We start from the raw sequence: 24,218 nt of genomic DNA, 5'->3' as shown, positions 1-24,218 counted from the left end.
GCAAAACTATTGAATGCAATAAAATTGAATTCCAAATGGAGAATACAGATGACACATAATGGGAAATCAATGACTGAGATTACCATTGGAGAAGGCAAAACAGGTGTAATCCCTATAGGAAAAGTAGATTCCAAAGTAAGGAGATTCTAGACAAGGATGTGCGAGAGAAACCAGAAGACTCGATACTTGTAAAAAATATCTTCTAAGAATGTCCTCATAGATGGTAATATGATAAGCAATAATGCTCTGCACAGGGAATAAAATTGGTTATTAATAGAGGGAAAACATAACAAATAGAAGTTATAGTTAAAGACCTTAAAACTATGCTGTAGATTTTTAAAGAAGACCAACATGCAAAACAACGGTGAAGGTTTAAAAATTAAGAATAAGAATTGTTAAATTACATGGTATAGACTCTATCCTTTATAAGAATTCACATTAAAGAAATGTCAATGAAAGATGGAATAATCCAGTAGGGTATCCTGAAGGTGATAGGTCTTCTCTTGCATTTTGACTATTAGCTAGTATTTGAATTTATAGAGGAAAGAGAATAAATACCAGATAGAACTAAAGCATAATATAAGCCATGAAGTCAGTATTAGATCTCACATATTTATGGGACAGTAAGGATGAAGCGAGAGAGTGGCACGGACATATATACACTAAAAAATGTAAAATAGATAGCTAGTGGGAAGCAGCCGCATAGCACAGGGCGATCAGTCCGGTGCTTTGTGCCCACCTAGAGGGGTGGGATAGGGAAGGTGGGAGGGAGATGTGCAAGAGGGAGGAGATATGGGGATATATGTATATGTATAGCTGATTCACTTTGTTATAAAGCAGAAACTAACACAGCATTGTAAAGCAATTATACTCCAATAAAGATATTAATTTTTTTAAATAAAATAAAAATAAAAATAAATAAAAAATAAAAATAAAGAACTTAATTCAATTAAAGACACTATTCAGGAGGGAATAGTGATCCACTGAAGTTTAAAATAACTAATGAAAAGTGTTATTTTAGGTAGATTAATCAAGGGCATTGGTTCTATACTTTGGTTTTTAGACTCCAGGTAGGCTGTGGAAATAAAGCTCCATGTTTATGTGGCTCCATGTGCAAATTGAAATGTGTATTTACTAAATAATGAATATATTCACAACACATATATCCTTTAAATATGTATAAGTGCGACTAATACAATGAAAATAAATTTAATAAATGACATCTCTTATAATCTTATACCATTCTAATTTTCTCAGTTAACAGGTGTGGTTATTATCTCATACTGGGAGATGTATTACTTCCTTAAAAATGCTGCCAACTTACACTATCATTTGTTTTTCAGGTATCAAATGAAAGGCATACCAGATGCTTGACATATTTTCATTTATTGATTCTTTGTTTACTGAGTTACACTAACCTAAAGAGTACCATTAAAATTGCTATATTTAATATTTTTTTCTTCTTAGAGTCTTATTAATTAATTATGAATCCATTTCCTGTGTTTGGAGTTATAAAATGGTTATAAAATGTGTACATTCCTTAATGATGCCAGGACTTTCTTATTCTATTTCTCTTTACTGAATAGACTATTTTTCCTTTGTCAAATAGCATTTGTGGTGTACTTATAAAGACCAGAAAATAAAGACAAGCTTAGAATTCAGCTTAGAGTGGCACATTTCAAAGCCAAACGAGCTTGTTGCATGTACCCCACACTTTGGATTTTCATCCCTTACAGCATGTCAACTTGCTAAACACAATGTTCCACCCTCCAAAAAGCACTAAATAGTGAAAACAAGATTTGATGAGATAGAGTAAGTAGGATATAAGTGATACCGTAAAACAGCTCAAATTTACCAAAATTTTATCACATGCAAATAAGAAAAACATCAGCTGGTTTCCCAACCTTGCTCCCCACCCCAAACACACAGCTATCTACCCCCATAACTGATTTCTGCAATAAGGTTACATTTTTCTTTTCCAGGAAATGGAGAGTGCTGATGAATATGCACTTGAAAGTGGAATATGTAGTGATTTGGACATTGAAATAAATGTTTTAAATTGAAAGTGCTCTTTGATTTGTGAGTTTTTCTTTCCAAACACTTTGGCTGGAAAGGGTTAACTCAGAAGGCCTACATTGCTCCAAACCCTGGACATTCCAGAGAAAAGTCTGTCTTCAGGACTGACCCTTGGCCAACTCCTGGGAGATAATCTCTGAGCCTGTGGAATATTCTGCCTGATAATAAGTTTGTGTCTGTATGCTTGAGACTTGGGCCATGCAGAACACTTTAATCATATAAGTTGATTCTGACAATGTGATATCTGGTAAATGCTTGTTTTTCCTCTGGAAGTGGGGACTGAAGTCTGAGCCCCTGAGAGTAGACACCTGGGAGATGTATGCCTATAGGAAAAAACTCCAGTGAGATCTCTGGACATCAGGGCATAGATTAGTGTCCCTGACTGGCAACACTTCACACGTGTTGTCACATTTTTGCTGGGAGAACTAAGTGCACTCCCACTGGCAGGGGACACCCGGAAGATTACATCTTGGTTCTCCTGGATTTTGCCCATGTGCCTTTCCTTCTCTGATTTCACCTGTGTCACTGTAATAAATCATAATAATGAATATAACAGCTTTTTTGAATTATGTGAGTACCTCTAGAGAATTTTCAAGCCTGAGGGTGTTCCTGGAGACCCTCAAAACACTTTTCTAATTCTCAGTAAGACTTCTCTAATTTGGTCCTCAATGCATTTCCTCTATTCTGAACTCTGACACTTATCATCAGTAACAAAGAATGTAAGGGCTTTGCAGAACCCTCGTTTGGAGTGTTTATCTTTGTTTATATATTATTAATTTCTCAGTTAAATTAATTGCTTATTTTAGCATGAAGGCTAGGAATGCCTTTTTCTATCCAAAATTTGCAATGTTTTCATAATACTCAACACTAAGTAGGCACTCAATCAATGCTTTTATATGAATGATCAGCCAAGAAACTGATGGAATTAATCGTGAGCTAGGAACATCTGTTAGTAATGTATCTAATTATGTTTGACAGCCTATCAGCAGTAGTCCAGAAATATTCTAGATTTCTATTACTGGTCTGCCTAAGTACTGATAGAGCCTATTTTGGCCAAATGTATCTTGCACATAATAAGCACCAGATGTTTATGGAATGAACGTGTAAAAGGGAAATAAATTCAGTTCTGTAAGAACATTGGTTGGATTTTCTATGGAGACCTAGGAAGGGCAAAATTATGGAAATTCTGAGTTTGAATCAAATATTTTAGGTTGAACAATTGTTTCGTGTATTTAAAATAATCCCAATGGTTATCTCAATCATTTACTTTACTTTTTGTGTGCTAATATAAAACACAATTCAGTGGATATTTTATGTGGTATAACAAAATCTCTGTGCTAGAGTGGAAATAGCCCTCAAGTATTTTTGATATTAAGTAAAGGCTCTTTAATGCCATTTTTTTTAAAAACAGCTTTCATTTTGCTGTACAAGCTTGTGCAGGTCATAAAATTCAACTTAATATACCAGTAGGGAAAGGATGTAAAGAGGTAAAATAATGTATTATCAGGCTAATATGCTGGTAAAGTGACAGATGATGAAGCTGAGAAGAATAAACTGTTCTAAGTTCAAAAAATTATATAGATCTTTGGTTCATTGTCTTAGGACATATTACTCAGAAACCTGAGATAAGTGTAAAGTGATCTTTTCAGGAGTGTCTTCCAAGGAGAAACAGGTGAGAGAGTGAAGGATGCCAAGCAGAAAAGAGAAGGAAGCCAAGCAAGAGTATGGTTTTAGGCAAAGTCTTACAGAACATTATTCAGCCGGATCCACATGGGGGATTGGGGTGTATAAGGTCCACCTGAGAGTTGTTGCCTGTACAGGTAAGGAAGCTGAGCTTTCATGCCATTGAGTCATTTGCTAAGGTTTGCCCCAGGGATTTAAACTCCCAGGCATCCCTTACTCTTTGTGAGCACAGGAAAACTCCTTTTTCTAGAGGACAGTCTTCTGAGAAGAATCAGAGGTGCAAGCCATTAGAAGCAAAATCAAACAAAAATTCAAAAAGAGATCCAAGGAGATCCAAGTGGAGCACTGAGAATATCCACAATTGATTAATAAAAATATGTTGTTGTACTATTAAATATGATCAATGGGTTATTTGTGCTTCAAAGAATGATCTTTGAAAAATTGTTGAACAAGCATTTGAAAATTCTTTGCAATAAATATACCAGCCTTTAAACAAGTTGTCTCATTAGTTGTTAGGAGGCAGAGATCAGTGTGAGATAGGGAGTAAACCCAGTGGAAAACAGTAAATGGTACAATGAAAGAGGAGTGTCCAGCCAGAACCAAGAGGAAAAGACGTTTAAATCAACTGTCACTTGGAAGGTCTTTTGCCAGGAATATGTTTTCTTACAGGACAAATATACAGGTTTAGAGTTTGACTCTGTGAAATGTAAATGCTTAGTTTGAAGAAGGGAATTTGAGCCTCCAACACATTTGATCACTATTGTCCAAACAAATAGAATTTAATTAAAATCTTGTATCATATAAGTGTTAAATTTGAGTAGTCCAGCTGGTATATTAAGGAACATTTTGTTTTGTTTTTAGTCTCTGTTTGTTTTGTACGTTTTCCTGCTGGCAGAGTTTTCTCTCATATCAAGTTCTATGAGAACTTGAGAGAAGTTTTTCTGTGACTATGCCAGGGGGGCCATGGTTATGGAAAATGAGAATTTCTGTGTTCAGTAAATTGCAAGGATGAATTCAAAATTTTCATTTATGTATGAGCAACTTCTCTTTTCCAGAGTTGATGTATATTCCTCCACCCTTTATGTCTGGGATGGCTTTGTGACTTGTTTAGACAAATACAATCAGTGAAAGTAATGTTGTATGATTCCCAAACTCAGGCTACCAAAACCTTGTAGCTTCTCTCTCCTCCTCTTGAACCCTGGTGCTGTCCTGTGAAGAAGCTTGGGCAAGCTTTATGGAGGATTAAACCATGTAGAACTGAGTCTTCCTAAGCCTGCCATCCTGTAATTAAGCTGCCAGTATACTGCAGCCACATAAGTGATCCCAGGAAACACCAACAAAAGAAAAACCCATATGAACCCAGACCAAATTGTTGACCCACAGAATTTTGATAAAGTAAAATGGGTGTTGTTTAAGTCACTTAGTTTTGGGATAATTTTTAAGGCAGCAAATAATAAATGATACAAGGTGGCACACATACATGGCAGCACACACAAGTATGGGGCTTAGAATCTGAGTTTGCACTGAGGCTACTATAGACATCAGGCTTTTACAACAGAGTCTTTTGAGAAGTTGATTAAAAACCTCTGTTGGAAAAGTATGCAATCAAAATTAATGTATATATTGTTCAGCCCCTTAATTACACAGAAAATCACACACATATACCTTAAGCAACCAAACCCAGGAGTTCCTCTGGAATATCTCCTTGGGTAAGGGCTTGGTAAAAGCCTTGTGAGAAAGAATTGAGACAATAAGCCTCTCATTATACATGTTTATTAATTGTCTTTTGATTTATATTATCTATCTACCTATCATCTATCTATCTCCAATTGAAAAAAAAAAAAAAACTAGTCTAGTAATTGGCTGATACCTTTATCTATCACAAATGGAATGTCCATCCATTTAGTATGATAAACACATGTAATGTGTCTTGATCAGACATAAGTAGTTTGCTATTATCTATGGAGCTGATGAAATAAATGAGGCACAGTTACACCTGCATTTTCCCAGAGTACCTATAAATGCCTTGCTCAGCAGCAGAATTCTGAAATCTTTAGAACTGCTTGTTGCTTTCGGGATTAAAGCCCTCCTCATCAGTCATGCTATGATGTTATGGTTACAAACGCTCTAATTAAGATTATGTATAGACTTCACAATCACTTTCTGATTGCCTTCTCATTAAAAAACATTTTTTAAGTTGTCCTCCTGGCTGACATATTTTATATTTGTTCCTCTGTTATGATCTCCACACAACAAGGGGAGAACTAGATAGAAGGAATGACTTAGAGAGAAAAAATAGATTCAGAGAAGTAATGTCAATATGTTATGAACTATGCAGTTGTTCTTTATGTTCTACTCCTTGAAGGATGCTGGGATATACGTCTACTTGGCCAATAAATCCCAAATACCTCTTGAGACCCACAGTGCTGTGTGTAGAGAAAAACACAAGGAAAAAGTAGTGAGCAGTTTAGATGAATAAAATATATCCCCTAAATGGGAGCTACATTATATAAAAAAAATAATAAGTCCTTAAGCAAGTCAATGATCATAAGAAAAACATATCCACTGTCCTGGTCAGGTATTTTGTTTATTTGATGTACTTAATATATGAGTCTTCTTCCAAGGTGGAGAAATAGCCCAAAGACTGACATATATGAAGTAATTTTTATATCCATATTTGTCTTTCTTTTCATTCACTTTTCACTTCCAAGCGCTTTTATTTTGTTTTCCATCCATGTTGTAACTTATTTGACCAATTCTTTATTTTGTTAATCTTCTTCCATTCCAATATTTCATGATATTTTCCATTTTCTGAAAGGAACATGTAACTGCCCAGTTTATGGATGTATCATTAATCTCAGTAAACATACTATGTACATTTGAAAAGAATGCATATATTGCAGTTGTTGGGTGTACTGTTCCATTAATATAAATTAGGTCAGGATGTTTCATATTGTTCAGATCATATTGTATTACTGATTATTTTTGTCTGATTTTTCTATTAATTACTTAAATAAACGTGTTAAATATTCTACTATAATTGTTGAATTGCCTGTTTTTCTTTTAATTTTGTCCATTTTTGTTTCATGTATTTTGAAACAATGCTAGTTAGTGCACACACATTTATGATTGTTATGTCTTCCCGATGAATTGACCCTTTATCATTATGAAGTGTCCCTCTTTATCTCATAATATTATTTGCTTTAAAGTCTATATTGTTTTACATTAATATAGACATTTCAACCTTCTCAGGTTTACTGTTGCATGGCATATGCAATGCAATCACTAGTATGGGCTGAATTTTTGCCTACAGTTTTATTATTAATTTTCGTATTGTCCCCTGCTTTTTTTCTTGTTGTTGTTCATATGCAACCCCTTTCTTGCCTTACCTTGAAATAGATATCTTTCAGAATTATAATTTAATTTAGCTATGGCTTTTAAAGATATAACTCTTTACAGTACTTTTAATGGTTGCTTTAGATGTTACAGTATGCATCTTTAACCTTTCATATTCTGACTATTAATATTGTACCATTTTAACTGACTTATTGAAACAACATTGTAACTATTTAGCTCCATTCACCATCATTTTGCTATAGTTGTCATATGTGTTATATCTATATTCACTATAAAATCCACAAGAAAATGCTTTATATATATATATATATATATATATATATATATACAGTCTTTTGACTTTTAAATAAAGAGAAAAATTGTTTTAAAAATATATTGACTCAGTTACTTAACTATGTTTTCATTCTTTCTGGATATTTTAGTTTTCCTCCCATATTATTTCTCTTTCAGCCTAAAGATTTTCTAACAGCATTTCTTGTAGGGCTGGTCTATTCGAAATGAATCCTCTCAGTTTTGCTTTATCTGAAATCATCTTATTTCACCTTTGTTCTTGAGTGATATTTTCCATAGACATAAAGTTCTGGGTTGGCAACTTTTTTATTTACTTTTTTTTTTTTTTTTTCTTCTCGCACTTTCAATATTCTGTCTCCTTGTATTCTGGTTCCCATAACCTTCATGGAATCTTTAGTCATTTGATCTGATGTTTAATTGTATGTAATATGTTGTTTGTCTCTAGTTTTTTTTAAGATTTTCTTTTCTTTTTTGTTTTTAATTTCTATCAGTTTTACTATGATAAGTCTAAGTATGATCTTCATATTTATTATTCTTGGGTTTATATAACTTTCAAGCATCTGAAAATTTCTATTTTACCCCCCAAGTTTAGAATTTGGGGGGCATTATTTATGTGACTAGTTTTCTTCCTTTTTTATTTCTCTTCTTCTTTCAGAGACATGTGCACAGGTTTTAATATTTTTCTACAGTGTCTTGAACTCTAAAATTTTGTTCAGTGTTTTTTCTCACATCTTTATGGTAGATAATTTCTACTAGTCTATCTTCTAGTTTGCTCTTCTTTGCTGTGTCATATTCATTTCACAATTAAGCCCATCCACTCAGTTTCAATTTTGATTTCATATATTATACTTTGAAGTTCTAAATTTTTCCTTTTCTAATGTGTATTTTTTTTTCTCTCTTGTGGTTTTCTACTTTTTCATTTATTACAAGCATTTTTTTTTAGTACTTCACTGTGTATAATTATTATAGCTCCTATAAAGTCCTGGTCTGATATTTCCAATATCTATATTATCTAAGGGTTGGCTTCTGTTGATTGCCTTTTTACTTGAAATGGGCCACATTTGCTTGTTTCTCTATCTACATATGTTGATTAATTTGGGATTGTATCCTGGACATTGTAAATACTATGCTTCTGAGAACACAGATTCTGTTACATTCCTTCAATGGGTGTGGATATTTTCAGTTTTGTTTTAGAAGGCAATTAACTTGGTTAGTTTCAAACTGCAGTCTCTGCCTTGTTTGCAGTTTGTGACTACACAAACTGCAGTTCAGTTATTTTAGTCTCAGCTGAAAGATGATTTTAGTTTGCCGCTGCATGTGTGGCTCAAGATTCAGCTAGAGATTTGGCTAAAGTTTACACAGAGACTTTTGAATTACCCTTCTCTAACTCCTTCTTCCTAGTATTTTTTCTGCATATTCTGGAGGTTGCTGTTGCCCTGGGTTTCCCCATTTGGTTTTTGCCAACACAAAGCTGTCAGGACTTTAAAAGAAAATTTAGTTATGCTGCCTTTCTGCAAAATCAGTCTTCCTTATTGCTGAAGCTGTATTAACAGAAAATACCTGGTGCTCGTTCCTTCTTCTGAAGTTTAACTCACTTCCAAAAACTATTATATCCCAGGGATTGTGTGTATGTGTGTGTGTCCAAACTTTATAGTTCTTACGCACATGACCTTCAGTCTATAAAAATTCACTGTAGTATCCTGGAAGAGAAACTCAATTTGGCAGAAAAATTATCAAACTTATAGAGTTTCTCAAAAAAATTGAGTGAACTTTGGATAAGTTGTTTAAGTTTATAGAGTCATTTAGATTTTAAACAAATATTTGTTAAGCATACTTACCAGGTAGTGTAATAGTAGAAAGAAAAAAATTAATATCATCTCTTATCTCAGAAATATGACACTTAAGAAATCACATTCAATGTAGATATTTTATCTTAAAAAAGTATTTTAAATGCAATGCTATATCCAATGCTTTCATTCAGCACAGTAACGTTTATATGCATAATATAATAATGTGTTCATTGCCAGAAATAATCCCTCTTTGCTTATCTTTAAAGTAATTCCAGAGGAAAAAAATAAGGCAGTAAAATCCAGTATACTTCAATGTCTGCAATGATATGTACCTTACATTAGCCTTCTACTGCAACTAATATCAGCAGACAAAATTTAGTGAATAAACTATATTTTTCCTATTGTTTCTTTTTCCTGCCAGGCCTCCCTTCCTTCCTCTCTATATTCTTTCCTGCAAGAAATATTGAGTACTTATTATGTGCATGATATGATGTTCTAAAGCAGTAAAGATGAAACGGCAAGTAGATCAGGTAAGGTAACAGCTGACTGAACTTATATTTTATTAGAAAGAAAAACAGAATAAAGGAAAAAATCTGGTGTTAATGAGTGCAATGCCTAAAATAAAAAGCATAATTTAGTAGAGAATAGTGTGATAGCTTCTTTCTACTGGGTGGTTAAACAGAAACTGAATTGTATAAGATAGAGCCAGTACTGGTCAAAACTGAGAGGTCATACAAAACGATGGCACAGCCAGTGCAGTGGCCCTGAGTGATCTAAGCACTGACTGCAGACCAGTGTGGCTCTGAATGGAGAGAAGTTAATAAGGAAGAATAAGACATAAAATAATAGAGAAAAGATAAGCATAACCTGATAATATAGACCTGTGTGTTCCAAGGTATGAGTTTATATTTTATTCTAATTGCAAGAAGATACTATTGGAAGATTTTAAGCAGATAAAAAGTATTACATGCTTTATAATTACAAAATGATTTGGCTCTTTTGTGCAAAGTAATTTACAAAGAGAGTAAAAGATGAGGATAAATGTCTGATGAAAAGTTCATTGAAATAGTCCAAGAGATGGTGATAGCTGGAACTAAGATGATCATAGAGAAAACAGGTAATAATGTGGAAATATTAGTTTTGATTTGGAGGAAAAATCAATTGGGCTTGGAAATGAGTTCAATATGGGGAGTGAAAGAAAGATTAGAATAAAGGGTGACATTTAGGCTTTGGCTTAATCAACTTAAGACATTTCTTTTAAAAAGAACAATTATATGGCTTAAAACAGTTTTGTTTTAGTCATGTGTCTGAGGTGTTTAATAGACACCTGTGTAGAGGTTCCAAGTAGATAAAATAATAGTTTTGTAGTTTAGAGGAGTGGTCTGATCCAGACACAGATATGTGAGTGTTATAAGTATGTATAGGGTATTTAAAGCCAGATAATTAGATGATAGTTCTAAAAAAAAAATAAATGTGTATATCAAATAGAAGGTTGTTAAGACTAAGCCCTGGGAAATTCCAACATTTAGTGATACATCTCAAGAAGATTATCCAGGAAAGTAGATTCAAAAAAATTAGTCATTGATATATAAGGAAAACCAGGAGAATGTATTGTCACTGATTAGAGAGAAGAAAGAATTTCAAGAAGAAGGGAGTGGTTAACTATTTTAAATAAAAGGTTAATTAAAATAAATAAAGACAAATAGCCATTGATATGAGCACTACGTTAGTTGTTAGAGACTTGCTTGGGGGCAGTTTCAATGTCGTGAAGAGGCATCACTTCTTCAGAGTACGTTGAGTGAAAAAGGAGTAAGAGAAGGGAGGAGGAGGAGGAGAATAAGATTTTAGAAACGCAAGAATTTAGCAGAGAAATGTGAAAATGTCTGGAAGGGATGTATGTGAATTTTTGATTTGTAAAATTTTTATTTTTATTTCTCTCTCTTTGTTCTTCCCTCTCTCTCCCTCTCTCTCTCTTTTTTCTTTCTTTCCTTATTGCCAGCAGGTAGAAGATACCAGAATATGTTTGCATGCTCATTGGAATAATACAGTCATTAGGGATAAAGATTAGTGATAAAGTGGTGATGCTGGAGTAGGAAGAACGACTAAGGAGCAAAGTTCTCTTGATGGCAAGAGGATATGGAATCCAGAGCATAAAGTGGACGTGTAGAGTTTTTTAGGAACATGGGAAGTCATCCATTAATTTAATTCTGTAATATTTATTTTTCTTTTAGGTTATAGAATATGACTAAGTAATGCCATTGTGGATATTGTGTTGTGTTGCCCAGATTTTCCCCTTTAGGAACAAAGTATTCACTCCCACCTATGCTGGGGGAGTCGATGATTGGCAGAAGTTTTTAGCTTAGCCTCACTCCATGGATTGGCTCTTCTGAAGAGACTAACTCACCCAAGGTATTGCCTCCTTCCAGTCATTTGACCAATGACTGGTCAAAAATTTTTGGAAACTTGGGGAAAAATGCTCATAGAAAATGATATAGGAATGACAAATCTACTGTGGCAGATGAGTGAAGAAGAAATCAGTAAGCTCAGAGATTGAATATTCTATATAAAGCTAAAAAGACTATAAGACGGCCATCTTCTGCAGGAACACCTAGAGAGAAATCCTCTTTGTGTCAAAACAGTAAGAGTATACTGGTGAAAGGGACCCCAGCATCATGAAGAAGCTCAGTGGTGGCTGTCCTCTTGTAGATCAAGGATGATGACTGGAGATGCTATTACATGACTGGGCTCATTGAACAATGAGTTGATAGGATCCCCATATAGTAGATGTCAGATGTCAGTCAGTGTTCAACAGAGAGAAGAAAAGTGGGTGCAATTTTTATAATAAGCAACCAAGTCATAGTGACAACCAGGAAATCCACATCTTAGAAAACTATGGAGATGGTTCATAGAGCAAGACATACCTATGAGCAAGATAGGCCGCCAACAAAAATATTGCTTAAGGTACACAAAAAAAGAAAATCAAGTATGGATAATCAGGAAGGTAATGGCTGCTGCCTCAATAGAAAATCATGATTCCCTTACCAAAATTTCAGACTTTATCTCCCCACCCACTTTTTTTTTTTTTTTTTTTAACTGTAATCCATTAACTGAAAGAGAAACTGGATCTCTGGGGAAAGCAACCCTACAACACCACGGGAAATATATATGGTAATGATACTTTCAGTCTTTCCCCAAAGAGATCAGACCAGATGAACAAGAAGTGGCAAGTGCAATGAAGGCCTTTGGGGAGACAATTCTCCATGGGTCCCTAGCGTTTCTGCATGTTAACAAGCAGAGGCACTGACTACATTTGTTCTGGACTATCTTTTCAAGAACATTTGGAAAATGTAGTATCTCTCCAGAGCAAAAGGTATGTCTGTCTTCTGTCCAGGATAATAAAGACAAAGTCCTCTGTGGAGTACAGGTCAGGCAGGGTTACTACTCATTTTAAAAGATTTCAGTTCATTGAGCTCAGGGTCCCTCAGTCATGATGCAAACCTGCTGTGTGCACAGCATTCATCTGGGTTCCTTCATATCACCCCAATAGGTTTTGGTGACAAAGAAAACTGAGGCAAGCATGTTGCTCACAGTGGTTGCTAGGTTGTTGGTAACACAATCCTTCATCTCTGATTCAGGGGTTTTGTGTCTTCATATAGTATCCACAAAACTGTTACAAGCTAACAATTTTAGCTTGCAAGTTGGATAAAATCTCAAATCCTTTACAGTTCTTAACAAGGACTTCATAAGATTCAGAAACTTATCACATCAGTAAGGTCTTTCTGGCTCGATATTCTTTTTTTTTTTTACTTTTTATTTTATATTGGAGTATAGTTGATTAACAATGTTGTGTTAGTTTCAGGTGTATAGCAAAGTGATTCAGTTATACATATACATGTATCTATTCTTTTTCAAATTCTTTTCCCATTTAGGTTGCTACATAATATTGAGCAGAGTTCCCTGTGCTCTACAGTAGGTCCTTGTTGATTATCCATTTTAAATATAGTAGTGTGTAGAGGTCAATCCCAATCTCCTTAACAGTCCCTCCCCCTCACCCTTCCCTCTGGTAACCATAAGTTTGTTCTCTAAGTCTGTGAGTCTGTTTCTGTTTTGTAAATAAGTTCATTTGTATCATTATTTTTAGATTCCACATATAAGCAATATCATATGATATTTGTCTTTCTCTGTCTGACTTACTTCACTCAGTATGACAATCTCTAATCCATCCATGTTGCTGCAAATGACATTATTTCATTCTTTTTAATGGCTAAGTAATATTCCATTGTATATGTGTACTACATCTTCTTTATCCATTCCTCTGTCGATGGACATTTAGGCTGCTTCCATGTCTTGGCTACTGTAAACAGTGCTGCAGTGAACATTGAGGTGAATGCATCCTTTTGGACCATGTTTTTCTCTGGATATATTTGGGATCAATATTCTGGAGCATAAAACATCATTACACTCATCATCTCCCCATACTAACAAGGAGACAGGTCTCTTTGGGTTCTGGAAACTACATTCTCTACACTTTGGAATATTCCTTTGATGTGTATATCAGATGACATTAAAAGATGTTAAATTTGGTGGAAGGGACTCTGCAACACATCTAGGCTATGATATGAGCAGTACCTCCTTCAGAAACAAATGCAGTATGGAGTACATGGAAAGCCCTGATAGAAGAATCACAATGTAGCCCACTACATTGTGCAAGACCATACTGGCTGTAACAGAGAATTATATGGCTTTTTGAAAACATCTCCTGGCTTGAAATAAGGCGAGAGATAAACGACCATGTGTCATGAAGTGGGGTTGAGACCAGAAGTGCCCATTAAGAGCTAATACCACGAACTACTAAGATTTGGTGTTATCAATATTGATCCATTTTAAGATAGAAATAATACATCTAAAGCGAGTCATAAACAGGTGTGGAGGTCACAAGTAAGATGCATTAGTAGATGTCCCAGACCCATGTGTCACCCACAATGTTTCCACTAGTGTCTCTTCCTCAGCCCACACCTATGATTGTATGAGGCCAACTCCATATGACCACCCAATAGGGGAAGAAAAAGGCTGAGTTTATTTCACAGTATAAGAAATAAACTCATGCCATGGCTCAGTATAAGGGCACAAACCAAAAACAGACTGTAACTACAATGCATTCCCTCTCAGAGGTCACCACAGAAACAGTGGTGAATGGAAACCACCCTCCCATCAATAGTCAGAGGTTACTGTAGTGCACCTGGCTATTCCATGTGTGGAAAGACAGGTGGCCTGAGGTAAGAATTTATACATAAAGACGTGAGCAGTGACACATTGGAGCCATGGAACTGGAAGGGGAAAGATTAGAAGATCAAGGATAAGTAAGTCTGAGGAAGAGGCATATGTGTGGTCACAGTGTGTGAACATCTTTGTAATACATGCTAATGCCGGTCAAAGAACATCCATTTCAGAAGTCGCTACAAAACCAAGTAGACAGAGTAACCTAGCTGATGTCAGTCACCTTTGGTCATTGACTACCTAATGAATCTGGAGATTAAGGGAAAGATCAGAACTAGACAAAAAAATTAAGATTTATCAGTTTATTCAATCTATCTATTACGTTTCAATGCATCATGTCTTAATTTCATTACTTTGATTAGGTTAACATTCACCTGTATACAAGGAACCTGGCTGTGCAGTGGGATTCCATCTTCTCAGCAGCCCATTTTCCATTTTGATCCTTATGACAATCATTATGGAAAAACAGGCAAAAGATGTCTGAGATAGAAAAAATGAAAAAGTTACAAAGGTTAAAAAATTTAATGAAAGTCTTATAATTATGTTTCCCAACTCTCTTACTGGAATCACTGTATATGTTCTTGAAACCATTTCCACACTTTTGTTTGAGAGAACTGAGTCCACTGAAAACTGATTTTTTTTTTCCCCAGAAGATAGAATTGAAGACTTAGTTACAGTGTAGGCAATATATACATAGAACTAAGTTCATAAGATATAGGGTCCAAATAATAATTTTAAAAGTGGTTACGTCCTATATTAGATTTGAGCATGGACAAATTACTTTGCCATCTAAGTAAGAATCTGTTTATTTTTTTAATGGTTTAAATGATGTAATTTAGAGGAAGTATTAATACATGGTCCTGTATAAAGAAATCATTAAATAATCTAATAATATTATTTGTAATTTCTATGCTAAAATAGGAATCATGGTGGTTAAAACAGAATGTTGTGAGGATTAAAAAAAGATACATATATTATTTCATATTTGATGCACACAAATGTTGTTATATCTTAACTATTCTTTGGTGATATTATTAAAAGATGAATCTTATTTACATTATGATCACACTTTGTATTAGCTCAGTATTTACTTAAACACATTTCTTATTCTCTTACCCCAAAAATAATAATAATTCAACATTTTAACTGTACATAAAGTATAGTGCTATCTAACATATTAGTTCAATCTTGGACTGACTGGAGTTTTGTGATAATTCAGACAGTGGTATATTGGAATACACTTTGCCATGGAACAAAAGTCTTTACTGAGAAAATGGAGAATATAAGTAGTACCAAAAAGGAAGATTTAAAGTGCTTAAGAGAACAAATCCTAACAATTCTTTAATTATTCCTACCAATGGGAATAATATTGAGAGCTTAAAATGTGTAAGCACTATACTAAATTTTTAAATTGAATTTTTATCAATGTTTTACATGCTTCTGGTTTTTATTTTTTAAATCATAATAATCATGCACAAAGTTTTATAGAATTCTTTATTAAAAAAGCAGTTTTCTGTCCCCTTCTCTGTGCCTACATTTCTTATTACCCAGAGAAAACCACATTTTGGTCTTTTAATAGATATGACCAACAAGTGGTTAGTATTCAAAATACATGAACAGGTCATACAACTCAATATCAAGAAAACAAACAACCTAATCAAGAAATGAGCAGAAGACCTGAGTAGACATTTCTCCAAAGAAGATACATAGATGGTCAATAAGCACATGAAAAAATGCTCAACATCTCTAATTATTAGAGAAATGCAAATCAAAACCACAATGAGATATCACCTCACAGTGGTCAGAATCAGAAATTCTATCATCAGAGAGTCTTCAAAGTATAAATGCTGGAGAGGGTGTGGAGAAAAAGGAACCCTCATACACTGTTGGTAAGAACGTAAATTGGTGCAATCACTATGGTAAACAGTATGGAGGTTCCTAAAAAACTAAAAATAGAACTAGCATATGATCCAACAATTCCACTCCTGGGTATATACCCAGAAAAAAAACCCAAAAAACAAAAACAAAAACCCACTAATTCGAAAAGATACATGCACTTTAAGGGTCATAGAAGCACTAGTTACAATAGCCAAGACATGGAAGCAACCCAAGTGTCCATCAACAGGAGAATAGATAAAGAAGATGTACTATATAGATATATACAATGGAGTATTACTCAGCCATAAAAAAAATAGTGAAAATTTTCCATTTGCAGCAACGTGGATGGACCTAGAGAATATTATGCTTAGTGGAATAAGTCAGACAGAGAAAAACAAATACCGTATGATATTACTTATATGTGGAATCTAATAAATAAAACAAATGTATATAGCAAAACAGAAATAGATTCACAGATATAGAAACTAGAACTATAGTGGTTACCAGTGGGGAGAGGGAAGGGGTAGGGGATTAAGAGATAAAAACTACTATCTATAAAATAGATAAGCAACAAGGATATATTATACAACAGAGGGAATTATAGTCATTATACTTTAATAACTTTTAATGGAGTATAATCTGTAAAAATACTGAATCACTATGCTGTACACCTGAAACTAATATAATATTATAAATCAATTATACTTCAATAAATATATATATATATATATATATATATATATATATATATATATATATATATATACATACACTCTTCCTGTATCTCCATCATCTAAAAATGTCATAATTTGGATTAAATCTATATTAAATAATTTAAATATTAAGTACCTTTTTTGTTTGCTCTTAAGTTAATAATTTTCTAATTTCTCTTGCGTTTACTATGGTTTTTTTTAAAATTAATTTTCACTAATTGGTTCCATCCTTTCCTCATTTTGTTGAAATTTTGTTTCAAGACATTAAGATCCTTTAGGGATTCTGTGTCATCTTCTTGAAGCAGCCTTTCCATGCATCTTCTGACTTGCTTCAGTCTGGTTGACTGGCCTCTAGAACTGCTGTCCAGCTGTCTTTTCGAAAGCCCCTTCACCATCATCCAGGGGATTTCCTCTGCTTCTCTGTTGTGTCAGAATCTATGTACCATTATGCCATATCTCCTTTTTTGGTTTATTTTCTTGTTTTTGGTAAAGCATATTATACTGTCATTTTATAAGAAAGCATCATGGACTGAAAAGTTTTGCTATCTCACATGTCAAAAATGTCCTTATTCTACCTTCATTTTTGATTGATAGGGATTAGGCATAGTGTCATAAGTCGGAAATAATTTTAGCTCAGAATTCTGAAAACATTTCACCATTGTCGTTTAATTTTCATTTTTTTAAACATCTTTACTGGAGTATAATTGCTTTACAATGGTGTGTTAGTTTCTGCTTTATAACAAAGTGAATCAGTTATACATATACATATGTTCCCATATCTCTTCCCTCTTTCATCTTTGTTTTGTTTTATTTTGTTTTAAGAAATCCAATGCCATTTTCATTCTCAATCTTTAGTATACAAACTTATTACTCTCTGGAAACAAAAATAATCTGCTTGCCCACATTGTTCTGAAATTCAGGATGCTGTGTTCTTGTAAAGGTGTATCTTCATTTGTTTTCTTGGGCCCTTTCAACTCAGCAACTCAGTGTCCTTCGTTCTCAGAATTGTTCTTGATTTATTTTTTATTGTATTCCTTTCTTCGTTTTCTATGTGCATTCTTTTTTGAACACTATTATGAAGATATTGGACCTCCTTTACTGGTCTTGTAATTTTCATGTTGTTTCTCTATTATTTTTCATCTCATTCTTTTGCTACCTTCTGTCGAGATTTTGTTTTCAAATTTATCTTTCAATTTTTTTTATTACATTTTCATTTCTTCTATTATAATTTTTATTTCCTAAAGCTCATATTTGTTTTTTAATGTTCTTTTAAATTATCTTCTTCTTATTTCATAGATTATCTATCTCTTCAAGTTTACCTGGATACTGATCTTCTTTTTTCTCTCTTAGGATAATAAAATTATATATGTATATTTTTGAAATTTATTTTTCCTGCATAGTCTCTTTTCCCAAATATTTGTTCTAATTTGTTTATTCATTCTGGCTTCTCTCCTGGTTATCATTTGCTGTCTACTTACATTTATAAGGGTAAACTAAGATACTTACTGGAACCTCTGAATTCACTGAGTGGGAATCAACTCTAATGTTCACTCAGTGTATTCTAGTTTAGCTGTTTCACTGAGCAATCATCTATGTCAGCACATTTAGAAAATTTCCCATGAGCTAATAATATTTTCCAGAAAAGTCTCCTGTGTTCTTCTGCCTGATGGTCAGCAAATTGGCTGAAAATCCGGTGGTTAAGTTGGAAAAGAAGGCTAGGAGTTCTAACAGTCATTAACATTATGGTCTGCAGTATGGTGTACCTTCCCACAACTGTGCTTGACATTGTCCTGTCTAGATACCACTGCTTACCTTCTTCAGAGCATAAAATTTCAGTCTTCTAATAGGGTGAGAGGTTGTCATTACTTTCCTATGCAAATTTGGTGAAGGAATCTGAGAAGAGTTTAAATCAGTGTTTCTCAAAGGGAGATATTTATTGACATTTAGGGCTGGACAATTCTTTATTGTGTGGGATTGTCACATATAGTGCAGAAATATATCATTGCTAATCCCAGCCCACTAAATGCAAAAGCACCCGTTAGTCATTGCAATATACAAAAACACACTCCCATATAGGCACTACTCCCTGGAGAGGAAACTGCTTAGGTTGAGATGTGATTTCTGAACACATTTTATCCACTTTTCTTATGTTAAGCCCAGTATAAATCCCCTCCCAAAGATACTACTCATTCATGAGGTTTTTAACATTTCTGCCGGAGCACCACCAATTCTGGAGGTTTTTAAGAGTTCTTCATGTAAATTGAATTGCTTCTTCAATTTATCCACTGCTAATTTTGAATTCAGCTTTTGGGGGGTTCTGATAAATTATTTAATATCCATCAACTTTCCAGCGTTATTGCTGTTGTTTCCTTTTCTTTTTTCTTTTTGTGGATTGGTATATCCTTAAAAGATTCCCTTATTGTCATTTTAGTGGGGGTTCAGCAGGGAATGGAAGCTAATGAACACATCTAATCTACTCTCTTTAACTGATGCAATAAATCCCTTTTGTGTACTATTTCATTTCTGTCCACAACAACTATATGAGGAAATAACTCAAGTCATCTCCATTTTTCAGCCAAGGAAACTGAGGCCTACAGAATATACTCCTTGCCTACGTGGTCCAGCTATTAAGAAACAGAGCAGCACATTTTAAGCCAATTCTCTGACACTCTGCTGAATGCTCTCAGAGGTTTTTGAGGGATGTTCTCTGTTTACCTGTGGGAGCAGGGTGAGCGTAGTGGGCAACAGCCTGGGGGCAAGCTGTGGTTTCAAGAACTGGAGTATGAATTCTCTCCCAAGGCATCACAGACCATAAAGAGTTAGAGGCCCCATTTCTTTTTTTGGCCCTCTAAACCTTGCTGATCTGCATGAGCAGAGCCCAAGATGGCCTAGAAACTCAGCCTGTTTTAGAAACTCTCTTCAGATTGTGCCATCTATGAGTGACCTTCACCACCCTACTTCCCTCTGCTCAGACTCTATGCCTTATCTCTATTACTCATTATTGGATGGAAAATTTTAAGTATCATTTTATGACGAAGTCAAACACTCCTTAGAAAATATGACTAAAGTAATAAACTGTCTCCTAAAACTAATTCCCTTACGCAAAAATTTCTGCTTACATTTTTAGGGAATTTGCACATCCTCTGAATCCCATCTGAGAGCCCTACAAGTCTATAGATTCCTTTATTTTAATATTAGTAGAAGTATATTCTGAAAAGCACCCACCCCAAATTTTACTTTTTTGTATATGAGCACTAGAAAGGCTAACATTTTTCCCCAGAACTTTTAAAATATGCTTTTGAAAAAGATCCTTTGAAGCTACTATAGGCAAAAGTTATTTTAAGTCACTGTTACCATGTTTTTTTCCTTCTGTTCTAATGAACAAGTGAACTTCTAAAAATTTCAGCTTATAATAGTGGTTATGAGAAGGAAAAGGGAAATAAAGCTGTATGGAGGCTTGCTCTATTTCATGAGATTGTCTAGAGGATTCTCTACTGATAGAGTAAAATAACTTCAACATTAACCAATTTTCCTCCTAACATGTTATAACTCAGGCAATCCACAGTAGGCTTCCTTCACTAAGTATGCTGTGATGATTAATTTTGTGTGTCCACTTGACCAGGCCATGAGGTGTCCTGATATTTGGTCAAGATTATTATTTGGATTATTTATCCAAATACCTGATATTTGGTATTTTTTGAGGGTGCTTTTGGATGAGATTAACATTTAAGTTGGTAAACCAAGTAAAGCAGATTGCTCTCACTTATGTGGGTGGGCCTCATCCAATCAGTTGAATATGTGAATAGAGGAAAAACTCTGACTCTACACTGAGTAAGAGAGAATTCTTCCTATTTGACTGATTCATTTGAGACATAAGCTTTTTTGTTGTCTTTGAACTTGAACAGAAACAGTTCTTCCTGGGTTTCAAGCCTGTTGACTTTCAGACTGGAACTACACCATCGGCTTCTCAGATCTTCAAACTTGAGCTGGTATTACACAATCACTTCTCCTGGGTCTCCAACCTACCAACTCACCCTGGAGATGGTGGGATTCATGTGTCCATAATCGCACAAGTTAGCTAGCTAATTCATATATATTGTATATATTTCATACTATATATATATATATATATATCCTACTAGTTTGTTTCTCTGGAGAACACTGACTAATACATATATGTTAAAGAGGAGGAGATTTAATGGAGAGGAAAAATCATTTAAACTCTAAGGATGGTACACACTTTTCCTTTTTGAATAGAAGATGCCCAGTGCCATAATGCAAGCTGCACAGGTAATCCCAGCATACTCTGCAGAGCAGAGCTCTGTGAAGCCTCATGATGTATTTATTGTCCACAGAGTTATCACTTCACTGGACTTTAACAAGCAAAATATTTAATTTATCTGCAGGTCAAATTAGCATCCTGGCTTTCCTTGTTACATGAAGGCATTTTTTTTTTTCTCTTGAATAGAAGAATGCAAATTTCTTTTTTTTTCCTCCCATCATATCAAAGTGATTTTTTAAGTTTATGGAACCAAAGAAGATGCACTTTAAATATATAATTGCTTAAATGTTCTGTTTTCTGCAACTTGATATATCAGTAAATATAAGGAATCATACATCAAACAGGGTTAGATTCAAATTCCAGTTCTTTCCTTTATTAATTGCACGAATACAGCTAAATCACATATCCTACCTGTATTTTAGTTTCTTCTTTTGTTAAATATAGAAAATAATACCTTAGACTGTTTTTCTTATGGAGCCCTTACGAAAAATAAATGGGATAATATATATGAAATTATATGCAATATGTTTTTGATAATTAGTATTAATACACTTTAACACCAAAAAAGAAAAAAAAAAGAAAAAAAAAACCAAAACAAAGGAATGGAAAATAATTTTTCTGAGGGGGAAAAGATACAGTTTTGTCAGCACAAAAAGAAGATGGAAGACAATTCATATCAAACCTCTAATGCTATGACATTTTCTTTCCTATATGAGTCTATGCATACTTATAGTTAGACCTAATATTTGTGTCTGCAAGCACATAGGTATCTATGTTATAGATTTACACAAGCAGATTGGAACTGCTTGCTTCCTTTCTCTGAGCTTAGCTGGAATGATTCCAGAATGAAAGGGATACTGATTAATCCCCAACCCCCCTACAGGCCTAAACATCAATGGGGTTAGCTCAAAAAGCCTGAAAAAGAGACAGAAAGATCACAGAATGTTAGAGCTAGAAGCAATCATCAAATCCAACTCTCCCCACCCCCATTTTGCAAACTCCCCAGATACAGAGAGAAGTTTTGAATGATCTTTTGAGTCAGGGAGAGAGCAGGAACTTCAAGCTGGCCTCCTAACTTTCCATCCCATGGCCCACCTGTTCCACTCACCCTACACTGCTCTGATGGTGGTGTCCATGTCTGGAGGGGAGCATCAGCATCTGCTGCCAGTAGTTTACTTGACTCCTTCTCAGCACAGCTGAATTGTAACATGAAAGACTTTCCCGGCCTGGAGTTTGTTTAACATCTGTATGGAAAAAGGGCACAAAAACTGTGTTTTGGCCCCTGGAGAAAGATGATTAGAAGTAGGGGAGGATATGTAAAGATATGAGCTATTTTTATTTTCTGAGAACTCCTTTCTTGGGAAGGTCACTATCCAGGCCCCATGTATGGGTGTGAAGGAAGTGCTTTCCACATATGGTAGTTGGCTCCTGCAACCACGTTTTTTTACTGTCTCCATAGCTTTGTCTTTTTCAGAATGTCATACAGTTAGACTCATACAGCCTTTTCAGATTGGCTTTTTTCACATACAAATATGCACTTAAGGTTCCTCCATGTCATTTCTTGGCTTGATAGCTCATTTGTTTTTAGTGCTAAATAATAGTTAATTGTGTGGCTGTACCACAGTTTGTTTATCATTCACCTATTGAGGAAGGGCAAGTTTTGCTTGCTTCCAAGTTTTGGCAATCATGAATAAAGCTGCTATGAACATCCATGTGTAGGTTTTTGTGTGGACATACGTTTTCAAGTCCTCTGGGTAAATATCAAGAGGTATGATTTCTGGATCATGTGACAAGAGTACATTTACTCTTGAAAGAAATACCAAGCTGTCTGACAAAGTGCCTGAACCATTTTGCATTCCCACCAACAAAGGATGAGAGTCTTGTTGCTCCACATCTTCACCAGGATTTGATGTTGTCAGTGTTCTGGATTTTGGCCATGCTAATAGGTGTGCAATGATATCTTGTTGATTTAATTTGCATTTCCCTGATGACATATGACTTGGAGTATCTTTTCATATGCCTGTTGGCATGTGTATATGTTCTTTGGTGAGATGTCTGTTAAGGTCTTTAGCTTGTTTTTTAATTGGTTTGTTTTTCTCTTAATATTGAGTTTTAAGAATTCTTTGTCACATGTGCCTTTTGCAAATATTTTCTCCCAGTCAGTGGCTTGTCTCCTCATTTTCTTGATAGTGTCATTCACAGAACAGAAAATTTTAATTTTAATGAAGTCCAGCTCATTTATTCTTTCTTTCATGGATTGTGACTTTGGCAATGTATGTAAAAAGTCATTGCCATACCCAAGTTATTTAGATTATCTCCTATGTTATCTTTTAGGAGTTTTATAGTTTTACACTTGACATTTAGGTCTGTGATTCACTTTTGAATTGATTTTTGTAAGGAGTATAAAGTCTTTGTTTAGGTTTTTGTTTTTTTGTTTTTGTTTTTTTGTTTTGGCATGTGGATATCCAGTTGTCCCAGCACCATTAGTTGGATGGACCTTCTTTTCAACCAAACATTTTAAAACAAAGGACTTTGGAATTAGTCCTGGATAAGAGTACAAAGTTCATTTCCTCTGTCTTATCACTTTCTCTTTCTATGCTATTTCCTCAATTATGCTATTTGTTTAAATTCTCAGATTTGTGTGCTTCCTCAGGCCTACTTTAGAGGGCAGGAAAAGGCTACTTAACTTCCCAAGGTGTTCAGTAATTCACATTCTTCCTCTTTTAAGATTGTTTTCACTTTAAGAGTGCTTGAGGACAATGGCATTTGTTCCTTAAAAAGGAAAACTCTTTACTGGTTACATTTTCAGTTCTGTCACCAGGTTCTGTGGCATGATGGAAAGAGTTTGAATTATGATAAAGAAGCAAGAAT

The 24,218-nt window shown here is 34.5% G+C and overlaps 2 long non-coding RNA genes across 2 annotated transcripts in view; both read right to left on the bottom strand.

Annotated features, from left to right (window-relative positions):
• LOC309639231 overlaps positions 1–16,052 on the bottom strand; it is a 70,216-nt gene extending 54,164 nt beyond the window's left edge. The window contains exon 1 of the long non-coding RNA XR_014251537.1: positions 12,270–16,052. This is a non-coding gene — a long non-coding RNA (uncharacterized lncRNA). The remainder of the gene's footprint in view (positions 1–12,269) is intronic.
• Positions 1–24,218, bottom strand: part of LOC309639221 — a 1,112,218-nt gene that overhangs the window by 264,240 nt on the left and 823,760 nt on the right. The gene's annotated exons all lie outside the window — the stretch shown is intronic.

Source organism: Balaenoptera physalus (assembly GCF_965194825.1).
Source record: "Balaenoptera physalus genome assembly, chromosome: 12".
Classification (NCBI taxonomy): domain Eukaryota; kingdom Metazoa; phylum Chordata; class Mammalia; order Artiodactyla; family Balaenopteridae; genus Balaenoptera; species Balaenoptera physalus.
Note: the sequence above shows the minus strand (reverse complement) of the source record. Positions and strands in the feature narration are given on the sequence as shown.